Below are 9,579 nucleotides of genomic sequence, written 5' to 3'. Positions count from 1 at the left end.
GCGTGATGTAGAACAGAAAAGTGCATTACATATGTGATGATAGGAATTAGATTTGGTATACCGTTAACATATCCACAAACGAGAATCCACGACAAAAACGCAAACAAATTGCGTAAATGGGAAGCTTGTGTACGCTTGGCTTTATGATGCTTTAATAAAACATAATAAGGCAAGCAAGTGCTTGAACGCTACTTTATACATGTTAATGGGTTTACGTTGTATCAGCTCCTCTAATGAGACAAGAAAGAATCGTCCGAGAACAAACAATGACAGAATCGCAGAGAAGGAAAAAGAGGTTCCCTCGTCACATTCTTAATAATTTTTGTTCTAATTGCTGAAAGTAATGAACGCAAACCTTTCATTAGCTCCTAGCTCCTAAGCTCGTCTAAAGCAGCAAAATAAGTTTAACATAACCTAACACCCAATGAAACAGGTTTTCGTAGCGTCCGTTCTAAAAAAATATTAAAGCATGCATATAACCGATGTGGTGGCCATGAACTAGGAGTTCATGCTGCAACGAAGAACTGGATTTGCATTTAGTGGAGAATCGGTTGATAGAAGAACTTTATGTTCTAATAAGAAAATTTTGCATATAAAGCATAATTTGCTTCGGGTAGTATTGGCTTTAAGAACGGTTTCGACCGTGTTTATATCACTGTCTCATACATGCAATATTGTCGGCTTATGCATAGATATAGATTTGAGCATAAATGAGAATAAAATTTTTTAACATTTTTTATGACTCCATACCTTGTTTTGTGTACTTGAGTAGTTGCTCTATCCAGCAAAAGCCACCGCTTGTCAGATTTTCAGCTCCCACTCTTCAAAAACACTAAGGGTTACTTTTTTGCTTACACAGTTAGCTAATCTTGTAAAAAGTCAACATACTTTGTTAGAGATAAAATAGTTATGTGAGTCATTAAATGCATGCTATATGTAACCAAAGAATAAAGATCGAATTAAGGGAAATCAAATAAAACAAAAGATAACATATTTGAATTTTCATTACGTCTATCTGTTCACATCCAAAAGCTTCTGGACACCTATGCAGTGGTTGTTCATTCGGCAAAAAAAAAATTTGATTAAACACTTTTTTGATACAATGGAATGATGTAATAAAAAGCTGACAGATTGCTCGCCCGTTCGTTCGTTCGTTCGTTCGTTCGTTCATTACTCTTGTGTAATGTAACCTGCAACATGCTTTACAATGTAAAGTAACCCTAACTATTTTAAAGGGAAGGGAGTTTAGAATTCTCAAGAAGGTCGAAAGAGAAGAGGCAGACAGACTTGTAACTAACAAAAGTTGCAAAGTTTGTAAACAAACTTTTTTACAAAATTGTTAACAGCAGCAGCTAAGGGTGACAGATAGATGATAATCTAATCACATCTTCAGAATTCTTGAATTCCTTGTAAAATGAAATTATTTATCTCATGTCCCTAAATGCTTCCTTCCTTCCTTCCACTTGTAATGAACGAACGGCTTCAATGGAAAATGGAATAACGGAAATCTCTTTTAATAGAAATACCGACATTAGGCCAACAGAAAATCTTGAAAAGCACTAAAAACTCGTCAACTATATATATACGCAATAAAATCAGACTTTTATGAACGAACAAACGCACATATTCAAGAACCCACTTCGTACTTACAACAAACAACAACAACAACTGCTCTTCTTCTTCTTTGTTATTTAAAGTTTCCAAAAATAACGAAATATATTTATTTATATATGTATATATATTTTATATATATATATATGTTAGATAAAAGAAGAAAGAAGAAAGAAACACTTGAAAAAATTAATGAATGACAAAACATCAACATACAAAACAGTTTCTCAATAGGATTCCAGCAAGCAACAGCATGTGAAGAATTTCAGTTGCATTTCAGCCATTATTTCTTCTATCTTTTCTTTTTGCCCTCGTATATAGCTTGCCACCCTCAAATAGTTTTCTTTGCTATCACCGTATCCCCCAAATATCGATCGATTGGTATTTGTTTTTGGCTTCGTTCTTTTATTTAAATTAAAATATTTCCCGTATGTCTCGGTGGTGCTGACGATGGGGTTAAAGTCAGTCAGTCTGTGGCTTATTGTTAGCCTTTTCATATGCAATATATACGCAAATGCAAATACAGACACATACACATATATGCACATATGTACATATATATATATATTGTTCATTTTCATTTTACTTTTCAACGGAAAACTTTATAAATATTCTCACTTCCGTTTTGTGTCTGCTAACTTTGCTGTTGGCCCAATCATTAGAAATATATTAGTTCCGCAAAATATATACGCCATTTAAAGGAATTTCATTCATTCATTCATTCATTCATTCATACCAAATAAAATAGCAAATTTTCATTTTGTACGTTGAGTAGTCCTCAGTTTATTTATAAAAAAAAAAGGACAAAATACTCGAAATTCGCTTATTATAGCCTGGTATGAGGATTTTTATAAAGCGCCATATTTTACGTATAATAAAATTTATCTCAATATATATATATATATATATATATAATATTCATTTATGTAAGTGTATATGTTGTGTATTCGTAACTGTCATGCGAACCACTTTGTGTTTTTGGTTTTTGCAATACACACAATCCTATGTATTATAAGAGCATAAATTTCGTATCGACTGTGATTTAAAATTTGCAATATAATCTTAGGTAAAGTCTTTTTGTTGTTCAACAATAAAACATAAAGGATAGACAATTAATGTTGTTCACTTAAACCAGATAAATCGCTTTGCCAAGCTACGAGAACTTGAATTTTGCGATTAATTAGTCATTGTGAATATTCAACATGCAGAAGGGCTTAAGATAAACGCACCTTTTATTATGATTATAAACCTGTCTGTCCGTCCGTCTAATGTCTATCCAAGTAAATTGTGTTCAAGCTTCAAGTCACAAATTTTTAAGATAGTTTGATGAAATTTAGTACAATAACATGCTTTGATCCGACGACCAACGCTATTGAAAACGGTTCGCATCGGTCCACTTTTTCGACAAATCCGCTTGTAACACCTTATTCTAAAAAGTCGTTAAATTGAAAAAAATTGAAATTTTCGAAATACGTCAGCAAAAGTGACTAAGTGGTAATATTTTAGCGTACTAAACTGTTATGAAAATTATGGATCGGCTGAAGCAATTTTTGAACTCCTCCTCATGTGACGAAAATTGAAGTTTATACGGCAAAAAAGTATAGTTTTCAATGATTCATGATGAAAATTATATCGTAATAATAATTTAAGATACAAAAATTAACCGTATCAAATTCAGACCAACCTGACATATATATATATATATTATCCATCAATAGTAGGATTTCAATAAGTAAGTAACCAATTTTTACCACTAAGAGGACGTTGTTATCTTGATCTTATACGGGGTTTCAGGCGATTAATGGATGATGTGTGAAAGAGAGACGCATAAACAGAGAGATAGCCAGACGAAAAAGGTGAAAAAGTGTAGACAGACATTCGTTCTGAAGGTCAGATAGATAAAAGGCCGCCTTGTTAAGTCAGAGTATATATCAAAAAAACGAGAGAGAAACCGAACAGAGGAAGTGTTTGCCGTAAATATGAATATAAGTTTCTAATAGTCAAAGTAACTTAAATACCATTTCAACAATATTATGTATGAATGGAGATGCCTTTAAATTCAGGATTAGATCGCTTATAATTCAATGTAACGCACAGCGTCCTCCTTTCAAATAAATTGAAACGTTTTACATTCCAAACACATTTATTAAAAGGCATTCTTTTAGAGCTCCTGTTACTTGAAATGTGTGTCTATCTGCAGACTGTCCATCTATTATTTCATTACACCAAAAATGTTTTGAATGAATCAAATAAGGTCAAGGTCATTACATTTGATTTACGGTAACGAATGCAAGGAAAGCAAAAAGCAATAAAAAAAATAACATTTTACACAAATAGAAACCGCAAATTCTTTGTTCGATGTAGTAAACCTTATAAGTCAAAAAAGGCCGAAAAATTTTTTTTACCCAGGCAAAGCAATAAAAAGCATTTTATGTAATATTACAAACATTATAGTTAATACAATATGTCTGTAAAACTGAACAGGGCAACATAACGCCAGGTTGGTATATACCAACATACTTGTGTAACTAACTATAAAATATCGTGGGGAAAAAAGCCCTTCAATAAATTTTTACGAATTAAAAAAAAAATTAAGTATTTGGCCTTTAGAGACTATTCGCAAACAAAACCCAAACACGTGTTATAAAGTTAGGGGAGAACGAAGTTAAATGAAAGTGAGAGGCTTTAACTGTTATTGCGATGATAAATATGGGTAATGATGATGATGATGATGATGATGATGATGATGACGATACTGATACTTTACATACTTGAATCGTTGTATTTGTGTTGCGCTGGCTTTTTATTATATTTGCATATTTGGTCGAAAATTCCAGAGCTTTCTCTTCCATTCTGTTTGCCTATCCATTGAATTTATGTAAATTCTTTTTCTATATGAAAATTGAACGCCCACGCAAAATTTCTTTAAAGCATACTTTCAGGTTATTTACCAAAGCTAAACTAATTTCGCTTCTTAAATACGTGTAAGCAATTTCTTGTTATTTTGTTTATTTATTTAACAAACAACATTTTGTAGCCATTTGTAAAATTTTTTATCAGCAATATATGTTTACTAGGATCACACGTGAGATGAGTAAGCAACAGTGGTATGAATAGAGGTCAAATAATGAATGTAGCAGAAAAAAAAAAAAAGAAGAGAAAGAGAAAGAGAAAGCAGAGCACGCAACCCGATGATATGAAAAGCAAATGTAAGAGGAACACGAAATGTTTTAATTTTTTTCAAACCCTTTTCAAATAAGGAAGCTGTGTTTGTGTGGTCTAAATCGATTTTTCTCAACAGTTGCTTAACACCATCAATTCTCTTCACCTGACTTGTGCAAGGATAACGAGATTTTCTTATGATATTTATGCAAAAAAAGCAATAGATGTCATCTTGTGGCTAGTTGTGATATACAAAACATGTTTGCCTATTATTCTTTATGTTTATTTGTTTTCTAATAATCATTTAGCAAGAAAGACTTTTGAAAAAAAAAAAAATCGATATAAATTTCCGCTAACTGGAATATTGTGTAATTTTATAAATATGAACTGCGCATGTCTTCCTTCTTATAATATCCTCGAGGGACAAAACTGCAACACTACACTTCTCTACCTCTCTAATAGAGAATAATTTAATAAAAGCATACTTTAGGGATCAGCTTTTTAGGTATTCTGTTGCCTTAGTATGAACGACTGTCGTGAGTTGACTATTTTGACATTAGAAAACGTAAAATTTATTTTATCAAACGTTAGAGGTTAGACCGCCTCCCGCATTAGCTTTCCCCCGGATACTTTGTCCTCAACGAAGCTTCTAAATTTCTAATTCAACATATTTTGGACTTGACTGATGCCTGTGCCTGCTGCTTGCTCATTTCTTCTTATTGTATTTTAAGTTCATTCGCTTTCATTTATATACATACGCATACATATATAATAAAAAGATTTGGAATAGAAATTCTCTAAAACTTTCTCAGCAAATATCTTACTAATAGGTTAACAGAATTTTCAATACGATGTTCATTTTCTAATGTCGCATTCCTTTAGACAATTTCGTCCATGCAAAGGTATGCAAAAAAAAACAAATACAAAACAAAAATCAAACTTTCACCGTCTATTCTAACACCGAAAACTTTCACTGTTTCATTACACTAACACCTACAATGAATTCTGTTATCCTTGTGTTAGACAATGTAAATGGAAATTTTCTAATACATCGCAATAGAAGAAACTGTTGTCAAGGCTATAATAATAATCATTATCGTTATTATGTCGGGTAAAGAGTTGTTTTTTTTTTCATTTTGTATTTTATTCTTTTCTCTAATGAGAGCTGTTGCACTAGAAAGTTTGGGTGCTGTAAAATCCCTTTCGAAAATGTTGTTATGCAGACTTTGGTATGGAAAGTTTTGCCTTTGTATACTCGGGCACTGTAAAGTAATATTCCTCCCGCTTGCACTTGTTTACGTGTTAATATTAATATCTTGGTGGGGAGTTGTCTTACGAAGTTTCCTGTTAACCTGGTAATATACATGAAAAGATTGATGACTTGACATTTTAATGATGTTATTTTAATGACCGCAGTAATGCTGTCAACGTAGATTTTACTTGAAGAATGAAGTAGACTCTTGAAGTTGTTTTTTGTTTTTTTAATTTTGCATTAAAAAGTTACCAGCGTAAAGGATTTTCTAAAATTTCTTAAAAGTTCTCTCTACCTTTAGCTTCCTAAATCATTTCCCACGTCGAAAAGTAATGTTTCTCCATTTTTTTGCATTTTAACCAATGTAACCAAGTTTCAATCTGGGATGAAGCTGTTTTCCTCCTTTCTTGGGCAGTACGCTTACCCCTGTTTTTAAAGAGCCTATTAAATTGAAGCCTTCGTCGAAGTCGCAATTTTCGCTTTTCACGAAAGCATTAACATCAGATAATAATTTCACCGGCTTACACATGTGCTTTGTCTGCTTATTAAATTTAGAAACGATGTAAGGCCAAGATAGCGGATTATCCGAATGCTTTGTAGTTGAAATTTTATGCATTTGGGTGTGATTTGTATTCAATGGTAGAATGCGTTGCCCATTTCTATTAAAATTATGTAATTATTAAAAAAACCAACTATTCTTTTACACGGGTAGAGAAGTAAACAAAAAAGGATGACAAAATAATGAATAAAGAAATGGAAGGAGGACTATTGACAATAAAATAAATGGAAGAGGAGTCACGCAGCTGAAAGGTTGAGTGAACGCAAAGGCAAAGGAAAGTATTATGGGCGGAAGGAAAGATGGAAAGAAAAATGAATGAATAGAGCGATTAGTGCAGAAGTCAGAGTGGTAGATAGATCGGGCTCCAAACGTTTCAGGACAAAGGATGACAGGAAAAATGTAGGCCGACTGAATGTAGTCGCCCTGAATTCTAAATTTAAGTTGAGTAAAATCTTAAAGAAAGCCATAAACAATTGAGAACTTCCTGCAACAAAAGAGTATTAAAGTTTTTTATAGTCATCTGATTTAGTCTTTAATATTACGGAAATCAAACCCTGCTGACTGACTAAATGAAGAGAAAGTGGTTCTAGAATTTTGCAAATGTTCCACCCCAAGTTTTTATAAACATTTATTGAGTACCAATGAACTCACTCCAAGTGTAGCGCTTATACATTGCAGCATATGTACGCAAATACTTATCACAGACTTTAACCTAACCGCAAACACAATCACTTTGATGTATGAGTCAAAAAGTCTACGCGCTCTAGTCTAGATCGTTTCCTTCTCATCGGAAGAAACACAGTACAAGAAATGAATTCTATAATCAAGCTCTTGCCAACTATTTATAATCATATAGAAAAGAGAATTTCCTGCTTTGTCTCGCAATATTGAATAAAAAAGCACCCAGACAAGCTGTTACGGTAAGTCAAAGTGTGGGTAACCAAATTTGCTTTTTTTCCTTTTCTATACAATTTTGTGGGTACCCACGTAAATAAGAACCATATGCCTTCCATCTGTAGTTACGGAAAAAAAAAAAAAAATATCTATAAGGAAGTCCGTATAAAAAACTCATGCATATGCGCAAAAAAACCATTGAGGACCATCAGTTAGCACCCTCGCTTATCGCTCATCAAGGGATACTATAGCATGGATAAAAAACTAACAAAAACAAAACGTCCTATTCCTAGTGTATAAATACAATCATTTCCGCGATCGTATCAACATATGCATAAAGTTAAAAAAAAAAAAAAAACCCGTCATTAACCAAAATACAAAAGGAATCATTACGCACTTATAAAAGGAAAAAAATAAATAAATAAATAAATGCTTTCACTTTTAATATAACATCTTGCACACTTCTATAATTTTACTCAACATATTCCAGTCGATGTTACACAAGACGAAACAACCAAACGACTTTTATTTAGGGTGCTTAGACAAAACTAAAGCACTAGGTCTTCTCGTTTTAAGATCATTTTTTTTTTTTTTTACTTTAATTAAATAAAAAAAAAAAAAAAAATAGAAAATATTTTTTAATTCATTTTTTTTTTATTTTGATTGTGAAATAGAAGACAGTAGAATAGCAACAACTTTTTGTATGAAACGAAATGAGTAAAAATTGAAAAGATTTTTTTTTTTTTTTGTAAATATTTTATACGGTGCGTGCCCTAAGAAATTCTATAGATTTTTTATGTAAAACCTTTTTTTTTTATTGTCTTTCTTTTTTTACCATAATCTTAAAAAGAGATTAAAGCTGTCATATGGCGTGCGGACTGTGTCAGTGGTTTCTATTTTATTCAATTTTTTTTATGGTCTTTTTATGAGTTTTCGTGTGCGACAGCACTTAAGAATAGCACGCGCGTTTTTGTTGATTTTTTGTTCAATGGTTTTCTTTCAAGTTACTTGATCCGCTCATTAAAATTGTGTGTTTTTGTGTAAATAGTGGTCGTGATATTTAGATTATCTATGCAAAAAAATGTGTAGTAATTGTAGATCTGGCGCATACGATATTGTAAATGAAAAAGGTGAGAGTTTTTCCTAATTTTTATTTTTTTTTGCAGATGGTGATGTTTTCGTTTTCATATACGTAAGACATTTTTTTTATTATTTCCTTCCTTTTCTCTTCAGTGTTTCGCTTCTCTGTCGGCAAGTTCAAATTTTGTCTCCATTCACAAATTCTCGATAATACACTCTTTAAACTGATTCCAAAACAAGAGATGTGTTAGAACCCATTTTTGAAAACGAAGCTTAACGGAAAAATTACCTGACTCCCAAACCCATCATCAAAAGGACGTCCAATTAAAATATTGTGTATAGGCGGACAAGCGGAGAATTAATTTCATGGGTATTACTAGAACGTCGGATCTTTATCTTCAATGATTTCAAGCACCTTTAAAAAATATTTCAATAAATTATAAATATTTTTACTCATATGATTATTTTAAACCCTCCATCAAATTCTACTTAAAATCTCACGATGGACCACGAGTCTGCAAATGTTTTGAAAGTATTTCATTCTTCCATTCTTTATGGTATAGGTGTTAGGCCTGAATTACGCCTCTAAAAGAAAGTTGTGTCCAAAATTCATTTTTTACATCTTACGATTTTGGAATTTTCAAAATGAAATAGGTATCAGACAAAATACTTTTAGAAAATCCGCCCCAAAGTACGCATTGAGTAAAAGCGTATGTTTTATCATCACTAACGTAAAATAAAAAAAAAAATGCCGAAACCCGGATTTGAACCGGGGACCTTTAGATCTTCACTCCAACGCTCTCCCAACTGAGCTATTTCGGGCTTTATTGCACTCAAATAATATGGCTGACATAAATGCTTAAAAATAATTTTACACCTTCAAAAGAGAAATTCTTAATCCACCAAAGAAAACTTTTCTACAAAGTCGAAATCGCACTCATAGCCTTTAAACATTCCATCTTATCTTTTTTTTTGAGGCCTAAGTCTACTATTTTATAATATTTTTTTGGATTTATAGGCA

At 32.1% G+C, this 9,579-nt stretch overlaps 1 non-coding gene across 1 annotated transcript; it reads right to left on the bottom strand.

Moving 5' to 3' along the window:
- Positions 1–9,307: 9,307 nt before the first annotated feature.
- Trnaf-gaa lies at positions 9,308–9,381 on the bottom strand. The gene has a single exon. It is a non-coding gene; the product is annotated as a tRNA-Phe (tRNA).
- Positions 9,382–9,579: the final 198 nt, after the last annotated feature.

Source organism: Glossina fuscipes, unplaced genomic scaffold, assembly GCF_014805625.2.
Source record: "Glossina fuscipes isolate IAEA_lab_2018 unplaced genomic scaffold, Yale_Gfus_2 109, whole genome shotgun sequence".
Classification (NCBI taxonomy): domain Eukaryota; kingdom Metazoa; phylum Arthropoda; class Insecta; order Diptera; family Glossinidae; genus Glossina; species Glossina fuscipes.
Note: the sequence above shows the minus strand (reverse complement) of the source record. Positions and strands in the feature narration are given on the sequence as shown.